The following is a 17500-nucleotide window of genomic DNA, read 5'->3' on the forward strand; positions in this document are numbered from 1 at the left end:
CCTGAACAATTCCCCTCTCGAAGGAAGGCCTCGGCCTTAATCGTCCACGACAAACAGCTCGACGAGGCATGAAGCACCCACGGGAGCCGGAGCATGACGATGCAGAGTCTCGGTTCACAGGAGCCTGGGAAGAACATCCCGTACGGAACCCTTTACCCGAAAACATCCGAACCGCACATGCTCGCGACAGTCCTGCCGTTAGAGAATGCACCGTGCACGCGACCGAGTAAGGCCACTCAGAGACATCCATTTCCCAGGTATATGCCCCCTACGCACTTTTGGTGGCGCAACTCGCACGAACAGTCCCACCTCGACCCCGTAAACAAGCTTTTTTGCCTCGAAGAGTTCGTCGGAGACGAAGAAGCAACCTTCAGTGCAAACGTAGCACTCTTTTGTGCAACCGCCCAAACAACGCCCCCTCTACCCTCTGTCGAAACACTCGGCATTGCTGCTCCCTAAGGTGAGCTTCTCCTCATAGGCAATTCCGCTCTTATCCGGTCACGTTTGTGTGCCCGAATTTCGCAAGGCAACCTCCATGGGACATGGAAAAGACTCGAGAAGAGAGCTCGCTCACGGGAGAGAGAAGCCAAGGAGACCACGAGAGTGCTGAGAGTGGGACAGCGCTGAATAGGCGGGAGAAGCCTGCGCGTATAAACGGAGATATATATCCAATTGCAACGAAGGAACGTGCCAAAGATCGAGAACAATGGCAGAAATGCTAGTAACGTGCACTTCGGGACCAACGCATCACCGGAAGACAACCGCCAAACATCGAAAGAGTCGCGATGCTCCGCAACCTACGTGCAAAGCGGTCGCACACCGGGTAAGGGAGTGAGAGCCCCAAACATAGCTGGGCGAGGCGCTCACTCCGCTCTTTAATATCTCGTTAATACCGCCAAGGAAATGGCACAAGCACACACACACAAGCATCCTCGGAAGAGGACAGTTCGAGTGACAGGTCAAATCCAAGAGTTCCGAAGACTACCTCCAGGAACAATCGGGAACAAGACCGATTACAAGTCGTCGAGTCTGTTACTGGGCGAACACGAGATGCGCACAGGAAATCGATCAGCCCTCACAATGGCCCAAGGCCAGAGATCGGACTGCTACGATTTACCCCAACAATCATCGTGCCACTCTTCGCAGAGAGGTGATAGACGCCAACGAGCCCGCGCATAGCAATCGAGGTGTAAAAAGGGCGTTGAAGGCAGGAAGCCTGGACGAAAGAGGCTACGAGGTCACCTCGAAGCGGTCTAAGAATCGGGCGCACTTGGGGCGACTACCAGTGCCAACCCCTTATCCCGCGGTGCGTCCGACACACAGAAATTTCCAAGGCGGCCAAGGAGCCTCCCCGCATAGCAATCGGGGTGTGAGGTTACGGATGCAGCATTGATAGCAATCGAGGTGTGAGGCGAAGGATGCAGAAGTGAGAGCCGAGGGATGTAGCAGAGATAGCAATCGGGGTGTGTGATGCAGAAGAGATAGCAATCGAGGTGTGCGGTGGGAAGGGCCCAGCAGCCAGAATGCATGAAGCGACGGATGAAGCAGTGATGACAACCGGGCTGTGAGGAGAGGAGGGATGCAGCCAAGAAAGCAATCAGGGCTCGAGGCAAGGGATGCATCAAGGATAGCAATCATGTTGTGAGGCGAGATTCCAAAGGCTAAACGTGAGAGGCTGCAGGGTCGACTCAGAGAGGTCTATGCATGTGAGAGGCTGAAAGCAAGGTCGACTCGGAGCGGTCTATGCATCGGGCGCGCTTGGGGCGACTACCAGTGCCAACCCCTTATCCCGCGACGCGTCCGACAAAGAGAACGTTCCAAGGCGGCAGAGGAGGTTACCAGCCGAAGGATGCAGTAGCAATAACAGGTATAGTTCCGCGGCGGCCGAGAAGACTCACCGCATAGGAATCGGGATGCGAGGCGAGGGATGCGGCGGGAAGGCCCCGACGGCTAAACGGAAGAGGCTGCAGGGCCGCCTCGGAATGGTCCAAGCATCGGATGCGATTGGGACGACTACCAGTGCCAACCCCTTATCCCGCGATGCGTCCGATACACAGATAGTTCCAAGGCGGCCGAGGAGCCTCACCGCATATCAATCGGGGTGCGAGGCGAGGGATGGGGCGGGAAGGCCCCAACGGCTAGACGGAAGAGGCTTCAGGGCCACCTCGGAATGGTCCAAGCATCGGACGCGCTTGGGGCGACTGCCAGTGCCAACCCCTTATCCCGCGATGCGTCCGATACACAGATGGTTCCAAGGCGGCCGAGGAGCCTCACCGCATAGCAATCGGGGGTGCGAGGCGAGGGATGGGGCGGGAAGGCCCCAACGGCTAGACGGAAGAGGCTTCAGGGCCGCCTAGGAATGGTCCAAGCATCGGACACGCTTGGGGCGACTACCAGTGACAGCCCCCTATCCCGCGATGCGTCCGATACGAAGATGGTTCCAAGGCGGCCGAGGAGCCTCACCGCATAGCAATCGGGGTGCGAGGTGGGGGATGCGGCGAGATGGCCCCAACGGCTAGACGGAAGAGGCCACAGGGCCGCGTCGGAATAGTCCAAGCATCGGACGCGCTTGGGGCGACTACCAGTGACAACCCCTTATCCCGCGATGCGTCCGATACGAAGATAGTTCCAAGGCGGCCGAGGAGCCTCACCGCATAGCAATCGGGGTGCGAGGTGGGGGATGCGGCGAGATGGCCCCAACGGCTAGACGGAAGAGGCTGCAGGGCCGCCTCGGAATAGTCCAAGCATCGGACGCGCTTGGGGCCACTACCAGTGACAACCCCTTATCCCGCGATGCGTCCGATACGAAGATAGTTCCAAGGCGGCCGAAGAGCCTCACCGCATAGCAATCGGGGTGCGAGGTGGGGGATGCGGCGAGATGGCCCCAACGGCTAGACGGAAGAGGCCACAGGGCCGCCTCGGAATAGTCCAAGCATCGGACGCGCTTGGGGCGACTACCAGTGACAACCCCTTATCCCGCGATGCGTCCGATACGAAGATAGTTCCCAGGCGGCCGAGGAGCCTCACCGCATAGCAATCGGGGTGCGAGGCGAGGGATGCGGCGAGATGGCCCCAAAGGCTAGACGGAAGAGGCTGCAGGGCTGCCTCGGAATAGTCCAAGCATCGGACGCGCTTGGGGCGACTACCACTGCCAACCCCTTATCCCGCGATGCGTCCGATACACAGATAGTTCCGAGGCGGCCGAGGAGGTGGGGGATGCAGCGAGATGGCCCCAACGGCTAGACGGAAGAGGCTGCAGGGCCGCCTCGGAATAGTCCAAGCATCGGACGCGCTTGGGGCGACTACCAGTGACAACCCCTTATCCCGCGATGCGTCCGATACACAGATAGTTCCGAGGCGGCCAAGGAGCCTCACCGCATAGCAATCGTGGTGCGAGGTGGGGGATGCGGCGAGATGGCCCCAACGGCTAGACGGAAGAGGCTGCAGGGCCGCCTCGGAATGGTCCAAGCATCGGATGCGCTTGGGGCGACTACCACTGCCAACCCCTTATCCCGCGATGCGTCCGATACACAGATAGTTCCAAGGCGGCCGAGGAGCCTCACAGCATAGCAATCAGGGTGCGAGGCGAGGGATGCGGCGAGAAAGCCCCAACGGCTAGAGGGAAGAGGCTTCAGGTCCGCCTCGGAATGGTCCAAGCATCGGACGCGCTTGGGGCGACTACCAGTGACAACCCCTTATCCCGCGACGCGTCCGATACACAGATAGTTCCAAGGCGGCCGAGGAGCCTCACCGCATAGCAATCGGGGTGCGAGGCGAGGGATGCGGCGAGAAGGACCCAACGGCTACACGGAAGAGGCTTCGGGGCCGCCTCGGAATGGTCCAAGCATCGGACGCGCTTGGGGCGACTACCAGTGACAACCCCTTATCCCGCGACGCGTCCGATACACAGATAGTTCCAAGGCGGCCGAGGAGCCTCACCGCATAGCAATCGGGGTGCGAGGCGAGGGATGCGGCGAGAAGGACCCAACGGCTAGACGGAAGAGGCTTCGGGGCCGCCTCGGAATGGTCCAAGCATCGGACGCGCTTGGGGCGACTACCAGTGACAACCCCTTATCCCGCGACGCGTCCGATACACAGATAGTTCCAAGGCGGCCGAGGAGCCTCACCGCATAGCAATCGGGGTGCGAGGCGAGGGATGCGGCGAGAAGGACCCAACGGCTAGACGGAAGAGGCTTCGGGTCCGCCTCGGAATGGTCCAAGCATCGGACGCGCTTGGGGCGACTACCAGTGACAACCCCTTATCCCGCGACGCGTCCGATACACAGATAGTTCCAAGGCGGCCGAGGAGCCTCACCGCATAGCAATCGGGGTGCGAGGCGAGGGATGCGGCGAGAAGGACCCAACGGCTAGACGGAAGAGGCTTCGGGTCCGCCTCGGAATGGTCCAAGCATCGGACGCGCTTGGGGCGACTACCAGTGACAACCCCTTATCCCGCGACGCGTCCGATACACAGATAGTTCCAAGGCGGCCGAGGAGCCTCACCGCATAGCAATCGGGGTGCGAGGCGAGGGATGCGGCGAGAAGGACCCAACGGCTAGACGGAAGAGGCTTCGGGTCCGCCTCGGAATGGTCCAAGCATCGGACGCGCTTGGGGCGACTACCAGTGACAACCCCTTATCCCGCGACGCGTCCGATACACAGATAGTTCCGAGGCGGCCGAGGAGCCTCACCGCATAGCAATCGGGGTGCGAGGCGAAGGATGCGGCGAGAAGGACCCAACGGCTAGACGGAAGAGGCTTCGGGTCCGCCTCGGAATGGTCCAAGCATCGGACGCGCTTGGGGCGACTACCAGTGACAACCCCTTATCCCGCGACGCGTCCGATACACAGATAGTTCCAAGGCGGCCGAGGAGCCTCACCGCATAGCAATCGGGGTGCGAGGCGAGGGATGCGGCGAGAAGGACCCAACGGCTAGACGGAAGAGGCTTCAGGGCCGCCTCGGAATGGTCCAAGCATCGAACGCGCTTGGGGCGACTACCAGTGACAACCCCTTATCCCGCGACGCGTCCGATACACAGATAGTTCCGAGGCGGCCGAGGAGCCTCACCGCATAGCAATCGGGGTGCGAGGCGAGGGATGCGGCGAGAAGGACCCAACGGCTAGACGGAAGAGGCTTCAGGGCCGCCTCGGAATGGTCCAAGCATCGGACGCGCTTGGGGCGACTACCAGTGACAACCCCTTATCCCGCGACGCGTCCGATACACAGATAGTTCCGAGGCGGCCGAGGAGCCTCACCGCATAGCAATCGGGGTGCGAGGCGAGGGATGCGGCGAGAAGGACCCAACGGCTAGACGGAAGAGGCTTCAGGGCCGCCTCGGAATGGTCCAAGCATCGGACGCGCTTGGGGCGACTACCAATGACAACCCCTTATCCCGCGACGCGTCCGATACACAGATAGTTCCGAGGCGGCCGAGGAGCCTCACCGCATAGCAATCGGGGTGCGAGGCGAGGGATGCGGCGAGAAGGACCCAACGGCTAGACGGAAGAGGCTTCAGGGCCGCCTCGGAATGGTCCAAGCATCGGACGCGCTTGGGGCGACTACCAGTGACAACCCCTTATCCCGCGACGCGTCCGATACACAGATAGTTCCGAGGCGGCCGAGGAGCCTCACCGCATAGCAATCGGGGTGCGAGGCGAGGGATGCGGCGAGAAGGACCCAACGGCTAGACGGAAGAGGCTTCAGGGCCGCCTCGGAATGGTCCAAGCATCGGACGCGCTTGGGGCGACTACCGTTGCCAACCCCTTATCCCGCGATGCGTCTGATACACAGATAGTTCCGAGGCGGCCGAGGAGCCTCACCGCATAGCAATCGGGTTGCGAGGCAGATTATTGGGAAGGGAACCCCCTGGGATGCGGCTCAAGCAGTGCCCAAAGGGACTGGAATGCGGAATCACATCGAGAGACCCAAATGCTATACGAGGGCTCAAATCGAATTATCGATTTGGCCACGACATGGACGCATCGGAACGACTACCTTTGCCGAACCACTCGCAATTGCATCCATACCGAAACCAATAGACATTTCCGTTAGAGCCCTCGCATAGCATTCGGGAATCTCGCATGCCCCTCTAAATCGACCAATGCTGGCGCTCAATGAAAATCCGAGCGCTACCACCGTTCGAGCGCCAGCATTGGTCGAGTTAGAGGGGCACGGGGGAGAATGCTCCAGTCAACACCTCCCCTATATAAGTTATTTGTCCGATTCTCGCACAACCGTAGTCTGCCTCGTCGAATCAAACAACGGTCCCAGATTCCGACTTCCGTTCCGTAGAGACCCAAAAGCTAGATGGAGGCTCGCAAGAAAGAGAGTCGGCGCATAGCAATCGGGTTTCTCGAACGTTTAGGGACCGAGCTCACTTGCGGATAGGGCAAAATCCGCCAAGCAACCCAAAAGCTAGACGGGGGCTCGAATCGAATCGCCTAGGCGGCCACAACAACGACGTGTTGGATCGACTACCAGTGCCAAACCATTCAGCAAGACTAGTCTGTGTCGAGGCCGGATAGAGATTCTCAGAGAGCGCCCGCATAGCATTTAGGAGACCTGCCGCGTCCCTCACACTCGACAAATGGTGGTGCACGTTTATAAATCCGAGCGATCCCAACCCTTTCAAGCACCAACATCGGTCGAGATAGAGGGGCACGGAGGGGGCTGCGTGAGACAACACAGTCCCCTATATAAGTTATTTGTCCGATTCTCACACATCCGAAGAATGGTCATCAAATCGGACAACAGCCCAAACTTCCGACTTCCGTCCCAGAAAGCCCAAGAGCTATCTAAAACGTTCATGGCCGGAACTCGATCGCGGCTATACCAGTCCGCCAAGCAACCCTAAAGCTAGACTGGAGCTCTAGTCGAATCACCTCTGTGGCCATTGCAAGGACGTGTTGGAGCGACTACCATTGCCGAACCATTCCGCAGGTCGAGTCCATACCAAGGCCGCATAGAGATTCACGATGAGCTCCTGCATAGCAATCAGGAGACTTGCCGTGTCCATCACAATCGATAAATCCTGGTGCAAGATTTTTGCATCCGAGCGCTCCAACCAGTCGAGCACCAGCATCAATCGACATAAACGGGCACGGGGGGAGGATGCTCGAGAACACTACCTCCCCTATATAAGTTATTTGTCCGATTCTCAAGCAGCCGAAGTCTGGTCATCGAATCGGGTCAAAGACCACAACTTCCGACTTTACCCACAATGCAAGTCATCGAATCGAACATCGGCCCCCGAGTCGGACTCCATGCGTATGTCAGGTCATCGGACCCAAATTCCGCCTTCCTGCGCATGGCGGGCCATCAATATCAACTCGGTCATCGGACCCAAACTCCGCCTTTTTGCGTATGGCACGCCTTCAAATCGGTCATCGGACCCAAATTCCGCCTTCCTGTGCATGGCGGGCCATCAACATCAACTCGGTCATCGGACCCAAATTCCGCCTTTCTGCGCATGGCACGCCATCAACTCGGTCATCGGACCCAAATTCCGCCTTCCTGCGCATGGCAGGTCATCGGACACAAATTCAGACCTCGCCAATATGCCTACGTATCGAATCGGTCATCGGACCCAACTTCCGACTTCATCCATACTGTAGGGTCTTTGAGGTTGGCGCGGTGCGCTCAACCCAGGGAGTCGACCCATCGAAGCATACACCTCCCCTATATAAGCTATTTGTCCGATTCCCACACCTGTGTAGTTTGCACCTCTGACCAGGACATCGACCCCAACTTCCGAACTCGACTGCAACGACGGCACCAGCGCCTTGGTGCGCACCTTGCGACGCACAGTCCCAACATTCGCCTTCCTGCACATGGCAGGTCATCGGACCCAAATTCCGACCTCGCGAGTATGCCTACATATCGAATCGGTCATCGGACCCAACTTCCGACTTCATCCATACCGTAGGGTCTTTGAGGTTGGCGCGGTGCGCTCAACCCGGGGAGTCGACCCAACGAAGCATACACCTCCCCTATATAAGCTATTTGTCCGATTCCCACACCTGTGTAGTTTGCACCTCCGATCAAGACATCGACCCCAACTTCCGAACTCGCCTCCAACGACCGAACCAGCGCCTTGGTGCGCACCTTGCAACGCACAGTGCCAACATTCGCCTTCCTGCACGTGGCAGGTCATCGGACCCAAATTCCGACCTCGCGAGTATGCCTACATATCGAATCGGTCATCGGACCCAACTTCCGACTTCATCCATACCGTAGGGTCTTTGAGGTTGGCGCGGTGCGCTCAACCCGGGGAGTCGACCCAACGAAGCATACACCTCCCCTATATAAGCTATTTGTCCGATTCCCACACCTGTGTAGCTTGCACCTCCGATCAGGACATCGACCCCAACTTCCGAACTCGACTAAAAAGACCGCACCAGCGCCTTGGTGTGCACCTTGCAACGCACAGTGTCAACATTCGCCTTCCTGCACATGGCAGGTCATCGGACCCAAATTCCGACCTCATGAGCATACCTACTAATCGAATCGGTCATCGGACCCAACTTCCGACTTCATCCATACCGTAGGGTCTTTGAGGTTGGCGCGGTGCGCTCAACCTGGGGAGTCGACCCATCGAAGCATACACCTCCCCTATATAAGCTATTTGTCCGATTCCGACACCTGTGTAGTTTGCACCTCCGCTCAGGACATCGACCCCAACTTCCGAACTCGCCTGCAACGACCGAACCAGCGCCTTGGTGCGCACCAAAAGTGCGCACTTTTGGAGGGCACTTTTCTGCGCTCCAAAGGTGCGCACTTTTGGAGGGCACTTTTTGGAGGGCACTTTTCTGCGCTCCAAAGGTGCGCACTTTTGGAGGGCACTTTTTGGAGGGCACTTTTCTGCGCTCCAAAGGTGCGCACTTTTGGAGGGCACTTTTTGGAGGGCACTTTTCTGCGCTCCAAAGGTGCGCACTTTTGGAGGGCACTTTTTGGAGGGCACTTTTCTGCGCTCCAAAGGTGCGCACTTTTGGAGGGCACTTTTTGGAGGGCACTTTTCTGCGCTCCAAAGGTGCGCACTTTTGGAGGGCACTTTTTGGAGGGCACTTTTCTGCGCTCCAAAGGTGCGCACTTTTGGAGGGCACTTTTTGGAGGGCACTTTTCTGCGCTCCAAAGGTGCGCACTTTTGGAGGGCACTTTTTGGAGGGCACTTTTCTGCGCTCCAAAGGTGCGCACTTTTGGAGGGCACTTTTTGGAGGGCACTTTTCTGCGCTCCAAAGGTGCGCACTTTTGGAGGGCACTTTTTGGAGGGCACTTTTCTGCGCTCCAAAGGTGCGCACTTTTGGAGGGCACTTTTGTGCACTCCAAAGGTGCGCACTTTTGGAGGGCACTTTTCCTGTGCTCCAAAGGTGCACACCTAGGTGAGCACCTTCGACCACACCTTGTAGCACACCAAACTCTGACTTTCGACTTCATCCGCAATGCAGGGTCTTTGAGGTTGGCGCAATGCGCACAACCAGGGGAGTCGACCCATCAAACCCAACACCTCCCCTATATAAGCTATTTGTCTGATTCTCATACATGCGTAGCCTGCAGGAGCAATTAGGACATCGACCCCAACTTTCGGCTTCTAAACGAAAACAAGGTCTTTGAGGTTGGTGTAATGCGAACAACTAGGGGAGTCAACCCATCAAACCCAACACCTCCCCTATATAAGCTATTTGTCTGATTCTCATACATGTGTAGTCTACAGGAGCAATTAGGACATCGACCCCAACTTTTGACTTCTTAACGAAAACAAGGTCTTTGAGGTTGACGTAATGCGCACAACCAGGGGAGTCGACCCATCAAACCCAACACCTCCCCTATATAAGCTATTTGTCCGATTCTCATACATGTGTAGCCTGCAGGAGCCATTAGGACATTGACCCCAACTTTTGACTTCTTAACGAAAACAAGGTCTTTGAGGTTGGCGTAATGCGCACAACCAAGGGAGTTGACCCATCAAACCCAACACCTCCCCTATATAAGCTATTTGTCTGATTCTCATACATGTGTAGCCTGCAACAACGATTAGGACATCCACCCCAACTTCTGAATTCGTCTGCGTTGACCGCACCAAAGGTGCACGCCTTGGTGCTCACCAAAATCCGACTTCCGACTTCTTCTGCTATGCGGGGTCTTTGAGGTTGGCGCAGTGCGCACAACCAGGGGAGTCAACCCACCGAATGCAACACCTCCCCTATATAAGCTATTTGTCTGATTCTCATACATGCGTAGACTGCAGCAATGATTAGGACATCCACCCCAACTTTTGACTTCTTAAACAAGACAGGGTCTTTGAAGTTGGTGCAGTGCACACAACCAGGGGAGTCGACCCATCAAACGCAACACCTCCCCTATATAAAGCTATTTGTCCGATTCTCATACGTGTAGTCTGCAGCAGCGATTAGGACATCGACCCCAACTTCCGAATTCGTTTGCATTGACCGCACCAAAGGTGCACGCCTTGGTGTGCACCCTGGAGTGCACTTTGGTGCTCACCTCGGTGCACACTTTGGTGTGCACCTCGGTGTGCACCAAAGGTGCGCACCTTGGAGCGCACCAAAGGTGTACACTTTGGAGCGCACCACATAGGGTCTTTGAGAGGTTGGCGCAGTGCGCACACCAAGGTGGGTGTTGAGGTGCGTGCCGAGGTGGGTGGGTGCTAGGGTGCGCTCCATGGTGGGTGCCAGGGTGGGTGCGTGCTAGGGTGGATTCCAAAGAGGGTCATAGGGTGGGTGCCAAGGTGGGTTGGTGATATAGTGGGTTCAAAGGTGGGTACTAGGGTGGGTTCCAAGGTGGGTCACAAGTTGGGTGCCAGGATGCGTGGGTGTTAGGTTGGGTGCCAAGGTGGGCTCCTGCGTGGGTGGGTGCTAGGGTGGGTTTCAAGGTGGACGCGAGGGCGGGTGCCAAGGTGGGTAACAAGTTGGGTGTTAGGATGGGTGAGTGCTAGAGTGGGTGCCAAGGTGGGTGGGTGCTAAGGTGGATGCCAAGGTGGTTCACAGGGTGGGTGGGTTCTAGGGTGAGTTCCAAGGTGGGTCACAGGTTCAGTGCTAGGGTGGGTGTCAAGGCGGGTGTCGAGGTGCCTGGGTGCTAGGGTGTGGATGCCAATGTGGGTCATAGGGTGGGTACTAGGGTGGGCTGCAATGTGGGTGCCAAGGTGGGTAACATGCTCGGTGGGTTCTAAATTGGGTGCCAGGGTGGGTGTGCACCCACCTTGCCCGAGGTGGGTGCCAAGGTGCCAGTGTGGGTGGGTGCTAAGGTGGATGCCAAGGTGGGTGAGAAGGTGGGTGATAGGTTGAGTGGTAGGATGGGTGGGTGCCAAGATGGGTCACAGGGTGGGTGCAAGGGTGGGTAGGTGCTAGGGTTGGTGTCAGGGTGGGTGGGTGCTAGGTTGGGTTCCAAGGTGGGTGCGAGGGTGAGTGTCAAGGTGGGTCACAGGTTAGGTGCTAGGATGGGTGAGTGCTAGGGTGCAAAGGTGCCAGGGTGGGTGCTAGGATGGGTCGATGCTAGGGTGAGTGGCAAGGTGGGTCCACAAGTGTCAAGGTGGGTGCCGAGGTGGGTGCCAAGTCGGCGACTGCTATGGTGGATGCCAAGGTGGGTCACGGGGTGGGTGCCAAGTTGCTAGGTTGGGTTCCAAGGTGGGTGCCAACGTGGGTGCTAGGGTGCGTGGGTTAAAGGGTGTGTCACAACGTGGGTGCCAGGATGGGTGCGCACCCACACTGGCCAAGACGGGTGCGGGTGCAAGGTTGGGTTCCAAGCCCGGTCACAGGCTGGGTGCTAGGATGGGTGGGTGCCAAGGTGGGCACCAGGGTGGGTGCACCCACCCTGGCCAAGGTGGGTCACGGGGTGGGTCCTAGGGTGGGTAACGGGGTGGGTACTAAGGTGCGTGCCAAGGTGGGTCATAGGGTGGGTGCCAAGGTGGGCACCAGGGTGGGTGTGCACCAACCCTAGCCAGGGTAGGTCACGGGGTGGTTGTCGGGGTGGGCGTCAAGGAGCCAAGGTGGGTGGCAAGTAGCCAAGTTGCGTGCCAAGGTGGGTGTCGGGGTGGGTGCCAAGGATCCAAGGTGGGTGCCAAGGAACCAAGGTGGGTGTCTGGGTGGGTGCCGAGGTGGGAGCCAGGGTGGGTCCCAAGGTGAGTGCAAAGGTGGGTGCCAGGGTCAAGGTGAGTGCCAATGTGGGTTCCAAGGTGCCAGGGTCAGGGTGAGTGCCAATGTGGGTTCAAAGGTGCTAAGTTGGGTGCGAGGTTGGGTGCGAGGGTGGGTGGGTGCCAAGGTGTGCTAGGTGGAAGCCCGGGTGGGTCGGCATCCCATGGGTGTCGAGTTGGGTGCCTGATGGGTGCTTCTTGTCAAGTTTTAGTCGTCGGGACTCATTTCGAGCCTTAGAGGTCGTTTCTTGTCCGGTTGCCCTGTCTTCGACCTGGGAACCCAATTTTGGTCCTCGGGTCCCATTTTTTTTTGTCTCGCATCCCACTTTTGGCCTGTGGCCTTTTCGGGGTCGATTCTCGTTTTGGGCATCAGAGCATGTTTCTTCTCCTAAAACCCAATATTTGTTTATTAAGTCTCGGAACACATTTTTGTTCTCGTGGACCCATCATGGGTCTTGGAACGCATTTGTGGTCCTTGGGTCCCATTTTGCATCCCGAAACTTGTGTTTTGGTGCTTGATCCCTATTTTGGGTGCCCACCTTGCACCAAGTGCGCACCCGGGGCAAACCGAGCGCCTTGGTGCACCGGGGCAAGATCGAGCGTGCACCCGAGGCGCCCCGAACATGCACCAAGGTGCACTCGGCCCACATGTGAGCGCAGGTCGTTGCGCCCGAGGTGGTGTGTGGGCACCGCGTTGCAGACGGGACACTGCACGCACACGACGCCCCCTCCAGGTGCACGCACGTAGGCCGGGCCGGGTGCACACCCGACGCCCTAGCAAGGTGCGCGCACCCGGGCAGGGCTCACACTTGGCGAACGGGGCGCACTTCGCGAGGGAGGGTGTGCACCTCGACGGGGGTGGGTGGCCGGGGTGGATTCGCACGTGGGTCGCGGTTTGCTAAGTACACACTGCGACAAGCTCATAACGGGTGCGATCATACCAGCATTAGTGCACCGGATCCCATCAGAACTCCGCAGTTAAGCGCGCTTGGGCCGGAGTAGTACTGGGATGGGTGACCTCCCGGGAAGTCCCGGTGTTGCACCCTTTTTTAGTTTTTCGCCGGGCGTCGCAATGCTATTTGAATAAACCTTTTGCCCGTTTGCGTTCTCGTCGGGGCCGGGCCGGGCCGGGGTGCGCTGCCCGCACTACCGCGCGCGCGGGGGCGACACCGAGCGCGCACCCGAGGCACCCCGAGCACACAGGCCACGGTGCAACCCGGGCGTTGTGCGCGCACCCCGGTGCGCCCGAGGTGCTGCGCGCGCACCCAGGTGAAATCGGTGTGCACCTCGGCCAGTGCGCGCTCGGTCGAGTCGCGCACGTTGGCCAAGGTGCACGGTGATGTTTCTTACTCTAAGGTTCCGCACCAGACGCCCGGGACAGGTGAGCGAAGCTGGGCGGGGCCGGGTGCGCGGCCGGGGTAGGTGCACGCAGCTGGAGAGAGCTTTGGAGCACACTTCGGAGCGCACCAATGATGCGCTCCATTCAAAAGTTTCCTGAAAAGGCAAAAAAAGTTGAGATTATAGAATTTCCCACTTGAGAGATTGTAAAAAAAAAAAATTTAAAATGAAGGAAACGCGGGTGCCAAGGTGTGCGCAGCCCAGCCAAGGTGTGCGCACCAAGGCGCCCACCCTGGCGAAGGTGCACGCAAGGTGCGCACCCGAGGCAAACCGGACAATTAACCCAACTTTCGACTTCGCGCGCACCTTGGAGCGCACTTCGGAGCGCTCCTTGGTGCGCACCAATCTTGGGCACCTCGGAGTGCACCATGGCGCCCACCAAGGTGCGCACCCGGGGCAAACCGAGCTCCGACTTCGTGCGCACCTTGGAGCGCACGAAAGGTGCGCACCATGGCGCCCACCAAGGTGCGCAGCCCAGCCAAGGCGTGCGCATCAAGGTGCGCACCCTGGCGAAGGTGCGCACCCGGGGCAAACCGAGCTCCGACTTCGTGCGCACCTTGGAGCGCACAAAAGGTGCGCAACCCAGCCAAGGTGTGCGCACCCCGGTCAAACCGAGCTCCGAATCGTGCGCACCAGAGGTGCACGCCATCGTGCGCACCTTGGAGCACACTTCGGAGCCCTCCTTGGTGCGCGCCGATGTTGCGCACCTCGGAGCGCACCCGGGGAAAACAATGCAATTAACCCGACTTTCGACTTCGTGGGCACCTCGGAGCGCTCTCGGGTTCGCACCTCGGAGCACACCGAGGTGCGCACCTTTGATGCGCTGCCTTCACCAATTTCCAGAAAAGGCAAGAAAACATTGAGAAGGTGTGCGCACCGAGGTGCCCACCTTGGCGAAGGTGCACGCGAGGTGCGCACCCGGGGCAAACCGGGCTCCGACTTCGTGCACGCCGCACCTTGGAGCACACTTCGGAGCGCTCCTTGGTGCGCACCAGGGCGCGCAACCCAGCCGAGGTGCCCACCCCGGCGAAGGTGCACGCGAGGTGCGCACCCGGGGCAAACCGGGCTCCGACTTCGTGCACGCCATGGTGCCCACCGCGGCGAAGGTGCACGCGAGGTGCGCACCCGGGGAAAACCGGGCTCCGACTTCGTGCACGCCGCACCTTGGAGCACACTTCGGAGCGCTCCTTGGTGCGCACCATGGTGCCCACCAGGGCGCGCAACCCCGCCGAAGGTGCACGCGAGGTGCGCACCCGGGGCAAACCGGGCTCCGACTTTGTGCACGCCGCACCTTGGAGCACACTTCGGAGCGCTCCTTGGTGCGCACCATGGTGCCCACCAGGGCGCGCAACCCCGCCGAAGGTGCACGCGAGGTGCGCACCCGGGGCAAACCGGGCTCCGACTTCGTGCACGCCATGGTGCGCACCGCGGCGAAGGTGCGCACCCGGGGCAAACCGGGCTCCGACTTCGTGCACGCCGCACCTTGGAGCACACTTCGGAGCGCTCCTTGGTGCGCACCAGGGCGCGCAACCCAGCCGAGGTGCCCACCCCGGCGAAGGTGCACGCGAGGTGCGTACCCGGGGCAAACCGGGCTCCGACTTCGTGCACGCCGCACCTTGGAGCACACTTCGGAGCGCTCCTTGGTGCGCACCATGGTGCCCACCAGGCCGCGCAACCCAGCCAAGGTGTGCGCACCAAGGTGCACGCGAGGTGCGCACCCGGGGCAAACCGGGGTCCGACTTCGTGCACGCCGCACCTTGGAGCACACATCGGGGCGCTCCCGGGTTCGCACCGGCGTTGCGCACCGTGGTGGGCACCTCGGAGCACACCAAGGTGGGCAGCGAGGTGCGCACCTTTGATGCGATGCCTTCACTAATTTCCATAAAAGGCAAAAAAAAAACGAGATTTTAAAATTTCCGTTTTGAAAGATAGTGAGAAAAAGGGAATGCTGGTGCCATCTTGAGCCCGCCCTGGTGCGCAGCCCAGCCAAGGTGTGCGCACCAAGGTGCCCACCCTGGCGAAGGTGCGCGCCCGGGCAATTAATCCAACTTCCAACTTCGCGCGCGCCAGGGTGGGAGCGCACCCAACAACCGGGCCTGGGAAGAGCCAATGCGAGAAACCCCACCAAACGCTCTGACAAAAAAAGAGGGGGCGCTCCAGTAACCCCGCTTCGGAGCGCACCCTGGGCAAACCCAGCCAAGGTGCCCACCCCGGCCAAGGTGCAGGCGAGGTGCGCACCCGGGGCAAACCGGGCTCCGACAACGTGCACGCCGCACCTTGGAGCACACTTCGTAGCGCTCCCGGGTGCGCACCTCAGAGCACACCAAGGTGGGCAGCGAGGTGCGCACCTTTGATGCGCTGCCTTCACTAATTTCCAGAAAAGGCAAAAAAAAAAGGAGATTTTAAAATTTCCGTTTTGAAAGATAGTGAAAAAAACGGAACGCGCGTGCCATCTTGAGCCCGCCCTGGTGCGCAGCCCAGGTAAGGTGCCCACCCTGGCAAAGGTGCGCACCCGGGCAATTAACCCTACTTCCGACTTCGTGCGCGCCAGGGTGGCAACCGGGCCTCGGAAGAGCCAATGCGAGAAACCCCACCAAACGCTCCGACAAAAAAAGAGGCGGCGCTCCAATAACCCCGCTTCGGAGCGCAGCCGGGGCAAACCCAGCCAAGGTGCCCACCCCGACGAAGGTGCACGCGAGGTGCGCACCCGGGGCAAACCGGGCTCCGACAACGTGCACGCAGCACCTTGGAGCACACTTCGAAGCACTCCCGGGTGCCCACCGGCGTTGCGCACCGTGGTGGGCAGCGAGGTGCGCACCTTTGATGCGCTGCCTTCACTAATTTCCAGAAAAAGGCAAAAAAAAATGAGATTTTAAAATTTCCGTTTTGAAAGATAGTGAAAAAAAAGGAACGCGGGTGCCATCTTGAGCCCGCCCTGGTGCGCAGCCCAGGCAAGGCATGCGCACCAAGGTGCCCACCCGAGGTGCACACCCGGGGCAAACCGGGCTCCGACTTCGTGCAGGCCGCACCTTGGAGCACACTTCGGAGCGCTCCTTGGTGCGCACCATGGTGCCCACCAGGGCGCGCAACCCAGCCAAGGTCTGCACACCAAGGTGCCCACCCCGGCGAAGGTGCACGCGAGGTGCGCACCCGGGGCAAACCGGGCTCCGACTTCGTGCACGCCATGGTGCCCACCGCGGCGAAGGTGCACGCGAGGTGCGCACCCGGGGCAAACCGGGCTCCGACTTCGTGCACGCCGCACCTTGGAGCACACTTCGGAGCGCTCCTTGGTGCGCACCATGGTGCCCACCAGGGCGCGCAACCCAGCCAAGGTGTGCGCACCAAGGTGCACGCGAGGTGCGCACCCGGGGCAAACCGGGGTCCGACTTCGTGCACGCCGCACCTTGGAGCACACATCGGAGCGCTCCCAGGTTCGCACCAGCGTTGCGCACCTTTGATGCGCTGCCTTCACTAATTTCCAGAAAAGGCAAAAAAAAACGAGATTTTAAAATTTCCGTTCTGAAAGATAGTGAAAAAAACGGAACGCGGGTGCCATCTTGAGCCCTTCCTGGTGCGCAGCCCAGGCAAGTTGTGCGCACCAAGGTGCCCACCCTGGCGGAGGTGCGCGCCCGGGGCAATCCGGGCTCCGACTTCGTGCACTGCATGGTGCCCACCAAGGCGCGCAACCCAGCCAAGGTGCCCACCGCAGCGAAGGTGCACGCGAGGTGCGCACCCGAGGTGCACACCCGGGGCAAACCGGGCTCCGACTTCGTGCACGCCGCACCTTGGAGCACACTTCAGAGCGCTCCTTGGTGCGCACCAGGGCGCGCAACCCAACCAAGGTCTGCACACCAAGGTGCTCACCCCGGCGAAGGTGCACGCGAGGTGCGCACCCGGGGCAAACCGGGCTCGGACTTCGTGCACGCCGCACCTTGGAGCACACATCGGAGCGCTCCC

At 59.7% G+C, this 17500-nt stretch overlaps 1 non-coding gene across 1 annotated transcript; it reads left to right on the plus strand.

Moving 5' to 3' along the window:
* The first annotated feature begins 13072 nt into the window (after window positions 1-13072).
* Window positions 13073-13191, plus strand: LOC131871256 (5S ribosomal RNA). Its single transcript, XR_009369517.1, has one exon. It is a non-coding gene; the product is annotated as a 5S ribosomal RNA (ribosomal RNA).
* The last annotated feature ends 4309 nt before the right edge of the window (window positions 13192-17500 follow it).

Source organism: Cryptomeria japonica, unplaced genomic scaffold (genome assembly GCF_030272615.1).
Source record: "Cryptomeria japonica unplaced genomic scaffold, Sugi_1.0 HiC_scaffold_385, whole genome shotgun sequence".
Taxonomy (NCBI): Eukaryota; Viridiplantae; Streptophyta; class Pinopsida; order Cupressales; family Cupressaceae; genus Cryptomeria; species Cryptomeria japonica.